Source organism: Colobus angolensis, unplaced genomic scaffold (assembly GCF_000951035.1).
Source record: "Colobus angolensis palliatus isolate OR3802 unplaced genomic scaffold, Cang.pa_1.0 Scaffold101, whole genome shotgun sequence".
Lineage (NCBI taxonomy): Eukaryota > Metazoa > Chordata > Mammalia > Primates > Cercopithecidae > Colobus > Colobus angolensis.
The window spans coordinates 6467161-6483522 of NW_012111031.1; the positions used below are offsets into that span (position 1 = coordinate 6467161).

The following is a 16362-nucleotide window of genomic DNA, read 5'->3' on the forward strand; positions in this document are numbered from 1 at the left end:
GGCAGCAAATTCTTTGAGGCTCTGAACTACATTTTATTATATTTTTTCATCCGCAATATCTGGCAGGTTTGCTGAATCAATGAACAAATAAATAATTGGATGCATGAAGCAATTGTGTCTCTCTTAGCTAGGTTTGAATAAAACCAATTATGCTACATTCATGTGAGTTCTTCAAGGCCAATGGAGCCACTAAAAATAATGGTGTTCAGCTACATCTCTTGATGCGTATTGTTCCACAAGATATCAAGTAGAAAAAAAAAACAGTTTACAAGACTACAAGTACAATATTTAGGCATTTATGTCGAAAATAGCATTGAAAAAAGAACATGCCAAAATGTTAACAGTGGTACTATCAGGATGGTACTATTCTGAGAGTTTTCTATTCTCTTCTTTATACTATGCAGAATATTCTAAATATTTTGTGAGAATACATGATCGCCTAATCAGAAAAAAATTAACTTTAAAAACAATATGTTGTCAACCCATAGTTATCTGTGCTAGAAAGAGAAAAAGAGAACAGTGATGTGGATCATCTAGAAGATGGAAAAAATCACCCATGCTTGACTTTGGAATATGTTACATACATTTTCCCCCTAGAAGATTTATCTTCCTAATTATGCTTTGCTCTTTACTTAATATTAGGATTAGTTCTAACTCCCTGAGCTCCCCTGCCAACTAAATGAGCTGAGCTGGTTGGCAGGGAAAAGTCAGCTTGGAATGAAATGAAATATGAGCTGCAGATAATCCACATGGGGATAATTGAGTGCTGGCTGCTTGCAGGGAGAGGAGCGGGAAGCCTGGGGCACAGCGCCCACACTCTGCAGCCAGAGTCTGGAGAATCAAAGCCCACCTCCCCTACCACCAACCCCCAGGCCTTGGGAAAGACCTTCCTCCATCCTGCACTCCAGTGTCCCTGGGTACAAACTGCTGGTGATAATGATGCCCACCTCCTGGAGGTCATGTGAGGATTAAGTGAGATGAGGCATGTGATGTGCTTAGAACAGACACTCAGCAGGTGTCTGTCAGAACCATTCCGTATTTCAAGCATGCCCTTCCATGATTTGCATCCATATGATACTTTCTTCTCAAATGGATCTCACCATTTAAAACACCTTTTAACGCATTCCTCCTATTATCCAGGAGGGAGGCAGATATCATCATTCTTATTCTATCGACATGGAAATTAAGGTCTGGAAAAAGTGAAAGGAACTATCCTTGGTCGTGTAAGGAGTGGAAGACCTGGACCCATATCTCCATTCGTCATGCACCTTCGTGCCACGTGCCCCTGCCCCAACCCCATCCGTCTCTTTATGCCTCAATTCCCTATCTTAGTCAATGCAGGGAAATTGAAATTTCATCCTGAGGCCTGTCTATAAAGACTTGTGAAGATCACCCAGGGAATTACTGTTAAGTGCTTGGCCAGGATCTAGTGCTGTGGAAACTCAGAGTTCTGGCAGTGGGGAGGAACTGAAGAGGCCCTTGTTCATTCTGACTACTTGTTGTGAGGCTGGTACATTAGTAGATCTGGGATGGAGGACTTGTCATTTCCGTGTTTACAGAGGAAGGCTTTTGTGCCATCACCAATTTGTCTTCCAGAAGAATTAGTCACCAATATTAGAATCATGGAAGAAGATAGGACAATTTGCACTTGGACCAGTTAAAAGATAAACTTTGGTACATCATAATTTTTCAAAATGTATTTGTGCACACAGCAATTCCTGAATCAGAAAGCTCCAAACCAGAAGTGGTTCAGGGCTTTGCTGGAGGTGACTGCAGGGAGAGCTTCTATAGGGCCAGTGCCGAAGTGAGCAAAGCCATGATTAGACTGGTTACAGTTAGAGCATTGCCTCATCTGGACAGTTCCAGTGGGAAGTTCAAGACAATTTAACTAAATACCAGTTGGCTCCATGTGATTGGTAGTCTAAAATTATCTCACATTTGATTATATTAAAAGACCTCTCCAAGATACTGGACAGGATACCATCCTGAACGTTCCCCTACAAAGCCTGTCCTGACTCCCGGAAGCAATTCCTCCCCCTACTAGAAAAGGAAGCTCTCTGAGGATAGGGACGCAACAAATCACACAACAAATACAAATTCATCACTCACTATGTGCTCTGTTCACCATTTTATACCCATCATCTCCCATTGCACATAGTGAGTGATGAATTTGTATTTGTTGTGTGATTGATTGAATGAATGGATTTACTGTGTAACAGCAGAATGGGATGGAACTCAATGGGCCCTGCTGAAAAGCGTGATATTTATTTGTTTATGTATTACTATTTAAAACTAAAAAGAAGAAGCTGCTTCTAAATTCTGAACACGAAAACCCAATTAAACTAAATAGTAGGGAATTACGAGTAGCCACAAAAATGGAGAATTTATTAATTAAAGTGAAGCTCTCTCTTAACAAATGAATTTAAATACTGTTAAAAGAAAGAAGATAAACTTCCCATTTTCTGCTTAAGAATTTCCTCACAGCTCTGCTTCCCCTCTGCCCCCAGTGAAGTCCTGTGTTACCAAGCTGTCTGCAAGGGGACACTGCATGAGTAACAAATCAAGGTGTTCCCTCCCCGGAATAGGGCAGCCCTATTACCACCATCATGAAAGTAACAATGGACCCTGCAGGGACTTGTTGTTAAGGAATCAGTGTTAGAAAGAGATGTCTGAGGTTATTAAGAATATGCTATTGGATTCCTAAAGGGATGTTAGGGCTTTTGTGAAGGAAGAAGGATGCCCGGCATAATGGCAGTGGGCAAGGACGAGTGGGTCTAGCTGCTTGCCCTTCACAGTGAGGTCTGTGACCCAGCAGCTCTGACATCCTTGAGAGCTGGTTAGAAATGCAGAATCTCAACCCCATGCCAGACCTGCTGCATCAGAGTGTGCATTTTAACAGGATGTCCAGGTGATTTGCGTGCACCCTGCACAGCGTTTGAGAATTGTTGGTCTAACCCTCTCCGCAGACTTATGAATGGAGAGTTTCGCGGCCTGTGTAGCTGCAAGGGAAGTTAAGAGAGATTTCTCCAAGTGCAGGACAGAAAATCAAGTGCTTTGGATCCGCTGAAGCTGTGCATGTACCTTCCCTTCTACAACATCCCCTTAGAGGATGGGGAAATGCAGACAGAGAGGAAGAAAGTCTAGCCTTCAGGGTGATCCTAGAGGTCACCCAAGCTGCAGGCATTATGCAGGCTGGAGCAAAACTGGTCTGGGAGAAGGCTGAGCTAGAGCCTGAGGACTTAATCTCCTTCCCCTTCGGCTAATTGGAGAACATGGCATTCTTGCAGCAACTGAATACCTCCAATGGGGGAAATATGAACAAAATAGAACCAACGTTGAAATGTAGTCATGGTGAATTGTGTTAAAAAAAAAAAAAAAACCCTACATGGATACTATTAGAATTGCCTTGAAGTAGATTAGGCTAATTATCTTAGCAGACACTAATAAACTTGTTCCTTAGAGATACTCAGTGACTATAATAACCCAAAGATGAATATTGGATGAATGAATTATTAAGGACTGGCCAGCCTGCCAGCCTCCCAAGCCCTGGGGGCAGGAATTCTCCCTTCTGCCTTCCCATCCCTGCCCCCCAAGCCTAAGATTTTTATTAAATATGTACTCAGCTACTGGCAAAGATTGAGAGTCAATAAAACACCTGCCCCCACCTCGCTTAAGGGAATTTACTTGGAGCTGTCAGCAGCTTTTTTTGGCTGTTCTGTCCCTCAGTTTGGGGTGAGGAGAGCCACATTGCAGAGAGGAGGAGCCATTCATTCAGCGAGGCACTTACACAAAGTCAGCGTGCACCTCCTGTGACACTACAACCAGGCCATGGCACTAGTGTTGGTCCATAGCCCCCGAGTCTAATCTCAGAGAGGAGCTTTCTGCCTCTAGGACCAAAGAGCAAGGCCTGTGCCACTCCAGGCATGGCATGAACACCTTCAGCACCTTATCTTCTGGTTTCCGGGTCCTGCATCTCCCTGGGAGTATCAGCCATGACCCTGCCTTTCTAAGCCAGGGAGCTCATGCTCCCTGAGCCCGTCCCTGATCTGACTCTCATCCCCATCCTCCAATCCCCCTAGCTACTGGTATCACAGGCAACCTGATGCAACCAGACCTACAGACAGGCCAAATGAACAAGTGAAATAATGAAAGAAAAGACCCCCTAGGGTTCTTGAGCCCCATGAAATATGTCCATTTAACACTGACCTGAAGACAACGGCCACATACATCCGTTCTCTGTCTCTCTTTCTTTCATTCTATTTTGTTTTTCGATGTATAGCATGCAGTGAAGTACACAGATCTTAAGTGTATTCCTCGATGGATTTTTACACACATATATATAAATATATATACATATCCGCAGAGCCACCACCCACCCAGACCATAAGTTATAATATATGCAGCCCTCAAGGGCTCCCTCAGGTCCCACCAAGTCAATATGTCCACGCACAAAGATAACCAGTGTTCAAGCTCTGTCACTATAGATCAGTTTTACATTTTTGAACTTCAAACAAAATTCTTAAACATGTACTCTTCTGTGTCTAGCTTTTTAAAAATTTCAACATGTTTTTGAGATCCATGTTGTTGGGTATAGCAGTAGCTCATTCTTTTTCTATAGTAGCATGATATTCCATTGTGTAGATATATCACAATTTACCCATTAGAAGAACATTTCGGTGATTGTTAGATTTTGGTTATTATGAATTAATGCTGCTGTAAACATTCGTGTGCATGTTTTCTGATCACATAATGCTCATATCTGTCAGGTATTGATTACAACTGTGAAGGGGCTCAGATCTTACTCCCCAACTTGCAGGCTCACAAGGTGACCTGCCACAGTTTCATGGATGCTGGTAGAAGGCATGAGACTCCTGCGTCAGAGATGAAGGGGTACAAAGTGTCAGCTTGTGCCAAGCAGCTAGCTCTGACAGGCTAGGAACTCAAGGCACAAATGTACAAGCAGTATACTCTTTATGTGACCATGCCAAGCTGTCAGGGGAGTTTATCTTAATAAACAGGCCCCAGCCTATAGAGGCATTTGTTATCTCAACCTCTGTTGCCTGCTGAGTGCTGGGAAACTCTCATACTAGTATCACCTACTTGGTGTCACACATTAGCAGGTCTGTGACTGGAGGCATCCCACATGGTGTCATGAGGAATGTGGGTGACTGAGATGCTGTTCACATAAACATCATCTTTAAATGCTTGTGGCAACAAGGGTCTCTGGGTTTCTTTGTGTATCTCTGGGAGTGAGCTTCTTGGATCATGGGGCTCACATCTTCTGTACCCACTCTGGGAATGCCATAGTGTTTTCAATGGGAAAATTACCTCTGGGTCTCTCCATGAAAGGCTTATTGGTTTGAGTCATGTTTGGAATAAATAAATTAGCTATATTCAAAAGGAAGATTTTTTAAGATGAGCTCTCATTCTAAACAACTACTGGTTATCTATGGAAAGATCAAAATAACACTTTTTTAAAAAGGAGAGACACAGTGAAATATAATGACTAATCTTAGAAACTTGCTTAGCAAGATTTTAAAAAAACAAAACAAAACAGGGTCCTGGTGAGAACTGCTAGAAGGCCTTAAGGGAGACATGGAAGGACATTAGTGTTTTTATGATTTAATCTTATTCATACATGATCCTAGAAATTATGGAGAGTGCATTTCCTTAGCTTACACCTCAATCAGCTAGATGTGTATATTATAGTTCATTCTCTCGCTGCCAATAAAGACACATCTGACACTGGGTAATTTATAAAGAAAAAGAGGTTTAATGAACTCAGTTTCACATGACTGGGGAGGCCTCACAATCAAGGCAGAAGGTGAAGGAGGAGCAAAGGCACGTCTTACATGGTGGCAGGCAAGAGAGTGTGTGGAGGGGAACTGCCCTTTATAAAACCATCAGATCTCATGAGACTTATTCGCTATCACAAGAATAGCATGGTAAAAACCCATTCCCATGATTCAATTACCTCCCACCAGGTCCTTCTCACAACATGTGGGGATTATGGGAGCTACAATTCAAGAAGAGATTTGGCAGCAGGGGTGTGGTGGGGACACAGCCAAACCACATCGCTGTGCAATAATGATGACAATGACAATGATAATAACATCTACCGCTTACGCCTTCTTGCTCTGGACTAAGCACTATACAATGTCCTTTGTATCTCTGGTATTAGCACATGGGTATAGAGTTGATAATCATCCTGGGAAGGACCTATAGGCTACATCTATTTGTGTGTAGACTCAGTGTTTCCTGATAGCAAGGCCATTCCCAGTCTACAGTGCCTGTAGTCCCAACTACTCGGGAGGCTAAGGCAGGAGAATCACTTGAACCCAGGAGGTGGAGGATGCAGTGAGCCGAGGTCACACCACTGCACTCCAGCCTGGGCGACAGAGTAGACTGTATCTCAGGAAAAAAAAGTGTCAGGAGGGCCACACAGCTTCTGAAGGTGCTAGGGAAGAATTCCTCCTTGCTTCTTCCAGTTCCAGTGGGTCCAGGTGTTCCTTGGCTTGCAGCCACATCACTCCAGTCTCTACCTCCATCTTCACATGGCCTTCTCCTCTTCGTCTGTGTCTTCTCCTCTTCTGTCTTTTCTAAGAACACTGTCCTTAGATTTAGGGCCCAGCTGAACAATTCAGAATGATCTCATCTCAAGGTCTTTAACTTAGTTACATCTACAAAGACAATTTTTGCAAATAAGGTCACATTCACAAGTTCTGGGGATTAGGATGTGAACACATCTTTTAAGGGCAGTCTTCTAACCTGTCATAACTAGTTAGAAGGCTATTGTGTAGCCTAGAGAAGCAGTGAGGGTGAGTGCTGTCAGATGGTGAGAAGTGGTTGAATTGTGTTAGGGTAACAGGTCAACGGGGAGGAGTCATTTATTCATGCTCTCCCCACATACTTACTGGGTACCTACCATGTTCCAATCACTGTGCTGATACTTCAGATACAGTGGGGAAGAAATACAGTACTCACCCACCTGGAGCCCTTGTTGTGGTCCAGCAGGAAGACTAGATGTTGAACAAATTTGTTGCATGTTTTAAGGGAGCATGCAACATACAGACCTGTCCTAGTCAGAATAAGGAACCCCTGAAGGATGAACACAACTTAATCTGGGGATAGCGAACACAGGGGACAGAGAGTTCTGGCAGAGAGAGCTGAAACTGTGGAGTTCCTGGTCATGACATTTTTGAAGAACTCAGAGAAACAAGGATGGCATGTGGCCTGGAGGCATCAGATTGTTTGGGGCCACCCAGGACACACCTCTGCCCACTTGTAAGCTGCTAACACATCTGCTTCTGCAGTTTGCATTTGCATGTGTAACCATTTGCAGCAACCTGCCTCCTCTCAAAGGTTACAGCACTGACTCCAGCCACAACAGTGTGAGCAACACTCTTGCCCACAATCTGAGGTTATCCAGATTGGCGGGACAATCTCTGGACGTGGTGTCCAGTCACCACTGTGGTTCTAAAGTCATCCTGAAGAAAGGCTCATAGTTAATGTGGCTTTGGGTAATAAGAAGGTTAACCTTTAAACTGCTCATGCAGGCCCCAGATTTCACTTGCCAATTACGGATATGAAAGTCTAACTACACCAAAAGTTGCCTTGACGAAAAAGTCTTTCATCTACAAGATTGATTAGATTCATTAGCATATTCAAAACCCCACAGATGAAAAGCAGAGCCAAAGAATAGAGACAGGGCAACATTCCTCTACGTGGTTTGACTGCAAGCCTACCCCCAAGATTTGCAAGACAGGAGGCAAAAGTACACATGGTGGTCCACTTACTGTCTATATAAATACTCAAAAAGAAAAAAACAAGGTATGAGACTCTCAAAATACATTGTCCTCCTACCGTAATAATTATACCTTCATGGCCAGGCATGGTGGCTCATGTCTAAAATCATAGCGCTTTGGGAGGCCGAGGCAGGAGGATCACTTGAGGCCAGTAGTTCGAGACCAGCCTGGCCAACATGGTGAAATCCCGTCTCTACTAAAAACACAAAACTTAGCCGGGCATGGTGGCACCTGTCTGTAATCCCAGCTACTTGGGAGGCTGAGGCAGGAGAATTGCATGAACCCAGGAGGCGAAGGTTGCAAGGAGCCAAGATTATGCCATTGCACTCCAGCCTGGGGGACAAGAGCGAAACTCCATCTCAAAAAAAAAAAAAAAAAAAAAAATTTATACCTTCATAATCAGTCGCATGGCAGCAGCTCCCAGGTAGCAACCTGTCTCACTTTCTTCCTAACCCGGCTTCATCCTGGGTTTTGATGAGTCTCTTACAAAGGCAAGCAAACACCTCAGCCCACACATTCAAGCTCTGCTTATACTCCCACCCCCGAAATCGTCACCCATTGGCCATCTCTCTCACATCTAATGGTTTGCCTTCCAAAAGATGGATCCCAGAAAGAGCACGGGCTGCAGGAAGCGGACTTAGAGACACTGGGTAGGGAATTCCAGCATCCCACTTACGCGGAGTGTGGTGTAGAGGGTGGGCTCTGGGGTTCTGTGTGGGTACAACCCATTAGCTTCTCATCTCATGGGTAGGGACAGCTGGAGGAGCTATGGTAATCTTTGGTTGGGTTAAAGTTACTTCCTGGTGATTATTAACAGAAAATGGATAAGGAAGTGAGAAGGCAGCCAGCTTTTTTAGCTCAGGTGTCCTGCTGAGGTGCAGGAGGGGAACATGGGCCTAGAGCAATCTGGGAGGTGGCCAGATTGATTTGCTGAGTTAACCCAGCAAACTGTCCTTCCTAAATTGGGAGAAGCAATTCATTACTGAAAAAGAGAATGCCTGAAGCATCAAGTAATCTCAGTACAAAGTAAAAGCAAAGCAAGTACCTCTCTGGCAGGAAAAATTTCTTCTTCAAAGTTTTTATCATACTTCTCACACTGGCAGCTGGGCACGTGTCAGTACCCTCCTCCTGGTCAGGGTCAAATGCAGCTTCTGTGTCCCATCACTGTTGGATTCTGGGTGAGGAGCTGCCAGGGCACCTTCCTGAGGAGCTCAGTCATGGACACTTGGCCACATGGACACACACACACCGTATTTCTATAGCACCTGAAATGGAAGGGTAGGGGACAGAGCCTCTGACTGAAGACAAACAGCCTTTCCACTGATATGGTCCAAAACAGGGATCTGTTTATGAATCATTCATTCATTCATTCAAGCAGCATGTATTAAAAGTAATGGCAAAGACCGCAATTACTTTTGCACTAACCTAACATTTATTGAGAGTCTACTACGTGTCAGACAATGCAAGTCCATCATTGCACTAAACACTGGGCAGACTTAATACAACCTCTGCCCTCAGTGACTTCCAGCCTAGTTGAGGAGAAAAGGCTGCCAATTAGTGATTTTCTTTTTTTGTTTTTCTTTTTTTTTTTTGAGACAGGGTCTCACTCCATGCTCAGGCTGGAGTGCAGTGGCATGATCTCAGCTCACTGCAGCCTCAACCTTCTGGGCTAACTTGATCCTCCCACCTCAGTCTCTGAGTAGCTGGGACCACAGCTGCCTGGCTAATTTTTGTATTTTTTGTAGAGACGAGGTCATGTTGCTCAGGCTGATCTCAAATTCCTGGGCTCAAGTGATCCGCCCATGTCAGCCTCCCAAAGTGCTGGAACTACAGACATGGCCACAACTAGTGATTTTCAATGCAAGTTGAAATAAGTAGTGAGTTGTGTGGACAGATCTTAACTGCTGCTTAACTACTTCACAAGTTAGGTAGGGAGGCAGCATTCCTGTCTTAGGGCACCTGATTGTCTCAGACAATACCAGGTGGGACAGTGGCTGGCACACCTGAATGATATAAAGTACAGAACCAGTGTAATCTTCATATTGGAAGCTGTTACTAATGCATTGATCCGTGCTATGAATATGTGGCAAGCATACATTGCATGTCGGGCACTGTACTAGCAGTAAGGACACACGAACAATTAGTCCCTGTCCTGAAGGCACTCAGCAAGCAGGAAAATATTCATGGATAAATCAGCTAATGCTTGTCAGCCAAGGATAAGGATCTGGAAACTAAAGGGCGCTGGGATCTCAGAGATGTATTTTTTTCTTCAGTGTCATCCACTTATTCCTTCCCATGTGACTGGCAAATGTGTTTATAAGAAGACCAGCTTGGTCAGGAGGCTTTTGAGATCATAGGACCGGTGTCTATGAAGACATCTGTGTGGACTCTTTTCATCTGCATGGACCCATAGGTCTTGGTTTTACATAATTTTGTTCACAAAGTTGTCATCTTTTCAAAGCCACAGCCTATTAGCCTCTTTTCTAGCTAAACAATGGCATAGATAGGTCAAGACTCAAGGCTTCTGTGGGTATTAAGCAATGTTTCCACACTCAAGTTACATAATTTTGATCACCAGTAAAGAAAATTTGTGTGCAGTGGTATGTCAGAGGCAAGATTCCAATACAGTTAAGAAGTGGCATCAGAGCACCAGAAGTCCTGACTTAGCAGCTGGACACAGGATATTTAGGGAACCAGCTTTCAAGACCCATTCATAAAGTGAGAAATCTCTCTGCACTATTTTAACTAATCTTTACAGCTCGAAAACCACTAATTTCCTCAACTAGAGCCCACTTCTAGCATCTATTATGCTGATTAACAAACTACTAATTTCACCAACTAAAACATCTGTGGAAGTGTTAACTAGCAGCATCTGATGTGAATCTGAAATAGGGATACTAATTGAGGCCATTGTAGTCATTATCTCAGATATGGACTTTTCCAATACAATGTTAGGTGATTACCTTGATGTTTGAATTCCCAATTCAGGAATTGACAGGCTCTAGAGTATAGCTTAAAAATGCATACGTTTAGGCCGGGTGTGGTGGCTTATGCCTGTAATCCCAACACTTGGTGAAGCCGAGGCAGGCAGATCACTTGAAGTCAAGACTTCGAGACCAGCCTGGCCAACACGGTGAAACCCCTTCTCTACTAAAAATACAAAAATTAGCCAGGTACGGTGGCAGGCGCCTGTAATCCCAGCTACTCAGGAAACTGAGGCAGGAGAATCACTTGAACCTAGGAGGTGGCTACAGTGAGCCGAGATCACGTCGCTGCATTCCAACCTGGGTGACAGAGTGAGACTCTGTCTCAAAATATAGATAGATAGATAGATAGATAGATAGATAGATAGATAGATAGATAGATTTATATCACATTCTCTATACTAAAGTATTTTAAAGGAAATTGCAGAGATGCTCATACTGTCCACATGCAGATCTCCTCCATCTACATAGCAAGAGCTGAATCTGGTATGGAGGAGGAGGAGTATAAGATACATTTTCTAACTAAGGTGTTCCTGTCCCATGTGATAAAAGTCTTACTGTTGTTTTCACTCTTGGCTTAACTTATTTCTTACCTGTTTGGAAGCATCTAGAGTCCTCCCGAGTCTTGTGTGCAGGGCACAGTCCTGGAGCAGTCAGTTCTTCTCCCTTCCTAGCAGACCTGACTCCTAACTTGGCTCAGACGTGGACTTTACCTCAGTACCCTGATGCCTGCCCAGAAACGTTACCCTACCCTCCACCCCAACCTGCTCATTCTCCCTTTGTGTGAAATGCATCGATAGCATTGCTGCCTTCCCCACTTCACCCAGGACTAAAAACTTCAGTTAATTAATATTCACAAATAAGGGCATGAGCAAACTCGAAGCAAGTGCCTGCCATGTAGAATTGGGGGCAAAAGTCTCTTTCAGTTAAAATGCATGGCAATGTTCCTGGAAGCAAGTGGAAAGGAAAAGCAATCCTCTAAGTGAGTTTGCTGACCCCAGGGAGCAGAGGCCAGAGAAAGGGTCATGGGGTATTTCCAGAGGCAGTTTTCGCCTTCAGAAGCCAGGATTTGGAGGGCCATTACCAACCATGGGAGTGTGGCTGATCAAATTAAGGAATGTGTTTTTAAATTCAATTACACCCTCAGTGGAAATGGCCTCACTAATGCATAGAGAAAGTATTATCCCCAGCCTATAAAGCCTAACATTTCTAAACCCAATTTTGTGCATTATTCTAAAGGTTAATTCAAGATCTCTCTTCCAAATGGGAAGTTAAACACAGCCAATGGAAGAAAGGCATCCACTGACTGACTGAGGGGTTTATCAGTCTGTAAGAGTTCATTAGTTTTAATTAGTGTAATCACTAATGTTGCATTAACAGTTTACTGAAGGAAAGTAATTACTCACACATCCACTGTATTAGATGGGAAGATTGGAATTCATTTTCTGAAACAATTAGCATTTTGCCAATTAAAAGAATCCCTTCTCCCTGCCAGCAGCCCTGTGACCTCACTCACCCAAGGATCGTTTAAATGAAACATATTTTGCATCAGAAGATGGAGCAGGAAGAAATAAAAAATTAAGGCTGCGTTTATTCTGAGCGCCTTCCCAGGGCACAGCAAGTACGCAGGTCTCAATAAGTGTATCACGTTCCACTCTATTTGCATATTCACTTCAGGCTCTTTGGATTATACCCTTGGCTGCTTTGTAACATGGCAGCAATTAAAAAACAAAAAGCTAGTGGAAGATGAAGCCACAAGGAAGCACTGGGAGAGTCCAGGGGAATGACTGTTGCTGGGGTCTTGCTGCTGGCCCCATTCTGAGCAGCAGCTTAGAGCAGGCTGTGCTACTGGGCGTAGGGGGCATCGTGCTACCTACAGGAGCTCCCTAACGCATATAGCTGGGTCTCTTGGATATTCCTGCTAATATCCACCGTGCACTGGGTGCCATCTCAGAGCCTTAGCTTGGCTTACAAGGCCTGGGCATGATGACCCAACATCTCCTCTCCATCTCCACCGGATTCCCTATCAGCCACTTGGGACTTCTTGTCACTTCTTGAACATCCATGTTCTTTCATACCCAGCTCCTTCAAACCTGCTGTTTTCCCTGTCGGCAAGCCCTTTGCCTATTCTGCTAGAGAATTCACCCTTCACGCTTCAATTAGTTTAAATGTCACCTCACACTGGCTAGAACAGCTGCCTCCCCCACTTGGTGTTCTCAGAGCCCCTGGTGTACCCTGCATTTTTGCATTGCTTTCACACAATCACAGTGAGCTAGTGAGGCAGGAACAAGGAGCTTATTCTGTTCAGTATTCTCAGCCCCTCGCACCTGATGGGTGGTGTGTATGTGTATGCTGAATGGCTTAATGAATTATAAGACATCTCTGTCTCTCCCCCTGCCATAAGCCCCATCAGAACTCAGCCCAGGAGCCCCAGCCTGTTCAAACCAGCAGCATCACATAAGATGCTGCAAGATATTGCAAGTGCAAATATCTCCATTCACCCATCTCCACCCATCTGCCTGATCCAGTACCACTTTCAAAGGGAGCCAACCTTTGCTGAGTGCACCTGCTGGACTCCCTTTGCTGGGAGGTGTCTGCTTGGGTTTCACCAGTGGAAGGCACTGGCAGGGGGAAAGAGGGAAGATCCTGGTATTTCTTCCCACTCCCTCCCTACTACTTTGACCTCCCATCTCTGACATTAGCTGACCAGGTCAGGACAGAGAAGATGGAAAATAGATCTGAGGAAGAATATGGAGAAATGGGAAAGAATAGGGGAAAGCCCAGAGGTTATTTGTAAACGGGGATTTCGGGACATTCTATCTGTCCTCACAGGTCAGCGCCGGGACTGGCGGCCCCAGGCCAAGTGTGAGACTGGGTTCTCCAGGTTTTATGGTGGCCTGTGCTCAGCCCAGATTGCTGCTCATGTGTGCAAGTGAGTTGATCAGAATGGAGACAGGCAGGCACAGACTGCAGTGGAAGGCTGTCAAGTCTTCACCCAAAACCACATCTAAATGGAAATGCCCTCTCGAGGTAACACTTGATAAAGTTTGTAGCGCCGTTTTACAGGGATGCTCTCATTTGATCTTCTAACATGCCCTTGAGATAAATATTTTGCCAATAAGAGAACTGACTGAAGGCTGCTGGCCACGTAAACAGTGAAACAGATTAGTCTTTTGGCCTCCAGCCTGTGATCTTCCCAGTCTACGATCTGTCACCATTAACTGATCTTGGCCCCGTTCCCAGTTGCAGCCCTTATGAGCCGTGTGACTTGGGCAAGTGACTCAGTCTCTCTGTGTCTCTGTTTGTTCATCTATAAGACAAACATAAAATGTTTCTCTCTTGATTGTTGTAAAGACTGGGAGAGAGGGGGCCTTCTCGGACACTGGAAGAGGGACACCATTTGAGTTTTTCATGAGAGCCCAAGACCAGGTCCTCTTGAGTACAGGAGAAGAAGTTGCCTGCCTACCGGGCCTGCAGACAGTGGGAAGGTCCATGGGAGAGTCCTGATCCTGGCTGATGGAAGGTGTAGGTCCTGGACTTCCTGCATGATCCCAGGAGAGGGGAGAAACCCCCTGCCCCGACCCAGTCACTAAATGGTCCATGCCGCCAGCAGGCAGGTGGGGACAAAGCCAGATTTTTATTTTTTAATAAGGAAATTGATCTTTTCTGTGAAAAATTAAATGAAATAATTATTTTAAAAATACCTCCTTTCCATAGCAGCTGACACTTAGAGATGCTACATACTAGTTAGTTTCCTTCCCCATACTTAACACTGAGGGGTAAGTCAGACTCATCACTAGCAGGATTTTGGAACACAGCTTGTTCCTTCATAGCTGAAGACACACTGTTCCCTTTGGGCAAGGGGAACCAGGTGGAGTTGCAGGATGGAGGACAGCAGCCTGCCCAGCAGCTCCCATCCAGGCCAGGGCAGGCGCTACTGGAAGAGCCCCTGTAGAACATACTTCTGGGGGAAAAAATGCAGAAGCCAGCAGATGGAATTAACAACTGGAGACGACAGTTGATCTTGCCCCCACCTCCTCCAGGTCACCTCCATCACTAGGGTGACAATCCCGGTGCACCGTGTGGTGTGTGTGTGTGCACATGTGTCCTGAGCATGTGTGTGTATGCACGCATGTGTATTTTGTGCATGACTGTGCATGTATGTACGTGTATGTGTGTCCTGAATGCCCTAAAGAAAGGAAGCTAGCTGGCTCACTATTAGCCAGAGGGAGTCAGCGGAGACAGAAACTCTGGCGGCAGCAGTGACTGGGGACCTTCACCCCTGTCCTCTGTTCTTTGGGAATGAACTGAAGCAGGGTGAGGAGGCAAATGCCCAAAGGCATCTGGAATCCAGAAAGCATTTGGAGAGCTAGGGCAGCAGGGACACTTCCTACCTGAGGACAGCCTAGGAAACGGCTGCAAGGTGAGCGACTCGTGCCTGGAGCGCACTGCAGAGCTGCCACCTCCCCTGTGCGACCTAGATCATGCAGGTTAATTACAGAAAAGAAGGACTCAGGAAACGGAGGAGGGAGCTGAAGGCGGGCCTCACTGGATGGGGGTGTTCTCCTGTGTTCAGAGTCAGGGGGCGTAAAAATGAATCCCAGTCTTTCACTTACCAGTTTTGCAGGCTCTGTCACCTTATTACTGAAGCCGGTTTCTTCAACTGAAAAATATGAATCACGGTCTTCATGTCACATGGAGGACCTCTGTCAAAACTGTAATTAATTATAAGTGTAATAAGGTGTGTGCCACCTACACCAAGAGACACAGTATCTATTGTGCGCACAGCTGTATCCCTGCAAGGGCCTGGCCACAGCAGCTGCTCAATAAATGTTCACAGACACCTGATCAGAAGGTGTCCTCACAGCTCTTGGTGTTTTGGGGGGCACTTGTGGGCACACCACCATGAGGAACAGAAGGTGGGGGGATTCTCCAGGTGGAGGCTGCCTGGTGATGAGGCACTGGGAAGCTGCTCTGGGGCAGAGAGCTGGAAATAGGGTAGATGTGTGCCTGGTGCGGCAGTCTCAGGAGTCACAGCGGGGACTCTCTCCTTAGGGACTGTAGTCCCATTGCACACAATCAGCTGTGCATCCCACCAGATGCCTTAGGACGCAGGAGAAGGGCGCCCAAGACAGATCAATCCCTGGCTACACTAGAAGGACAAATGGGCATTATGTAAATTTTGTTCTAAAATTAATAACTATGACAAAATAGAAAAAAAAATATTGACCTCCATTGCCTGCACAAAAATATCAACAATATCAAAAAAGAAAAAAAAAAAAAAGCCGTTTTTGTTCTTTATGATTGATGACCATCCTACTGCATGTTACTTGAGGAGGAAATTGCTCATTTGCTTGTGTATCTTATTAAAGAACCAGAAAGGCATAAATACTGCATTTTCTTGGACTGAGTTTTCAGAATCTCAACACCCCCCAACCCCAAGGTGCCCACTCTGCCTTTGTTTTTGTTTTTTGTTTAAGAAATGAACCTTTCTCGGCCGGGCGCGGTGGCTCAAGCCTGTAATCCCAGCACTTTGGGAGGCCGAGACGGGCGGATCACGAGGTCAGGAGATC

At 45.1% G+C, this 16362-nt stretch overlaps 1 protein-coding gene across 1 annotated transcript in view; it reads left to right on the top strand.

Moving 5' to 3' along the window:
- The window catches only part of SIAH3 (siah E3 ubiquitin protein ligase family member 3), a 70885-nt gene that overhangs the window by 50392 nt on the left and 4131 nt on the right, over positions 1 to 16362 (top strand). The window lies entirely within an intron of this gene.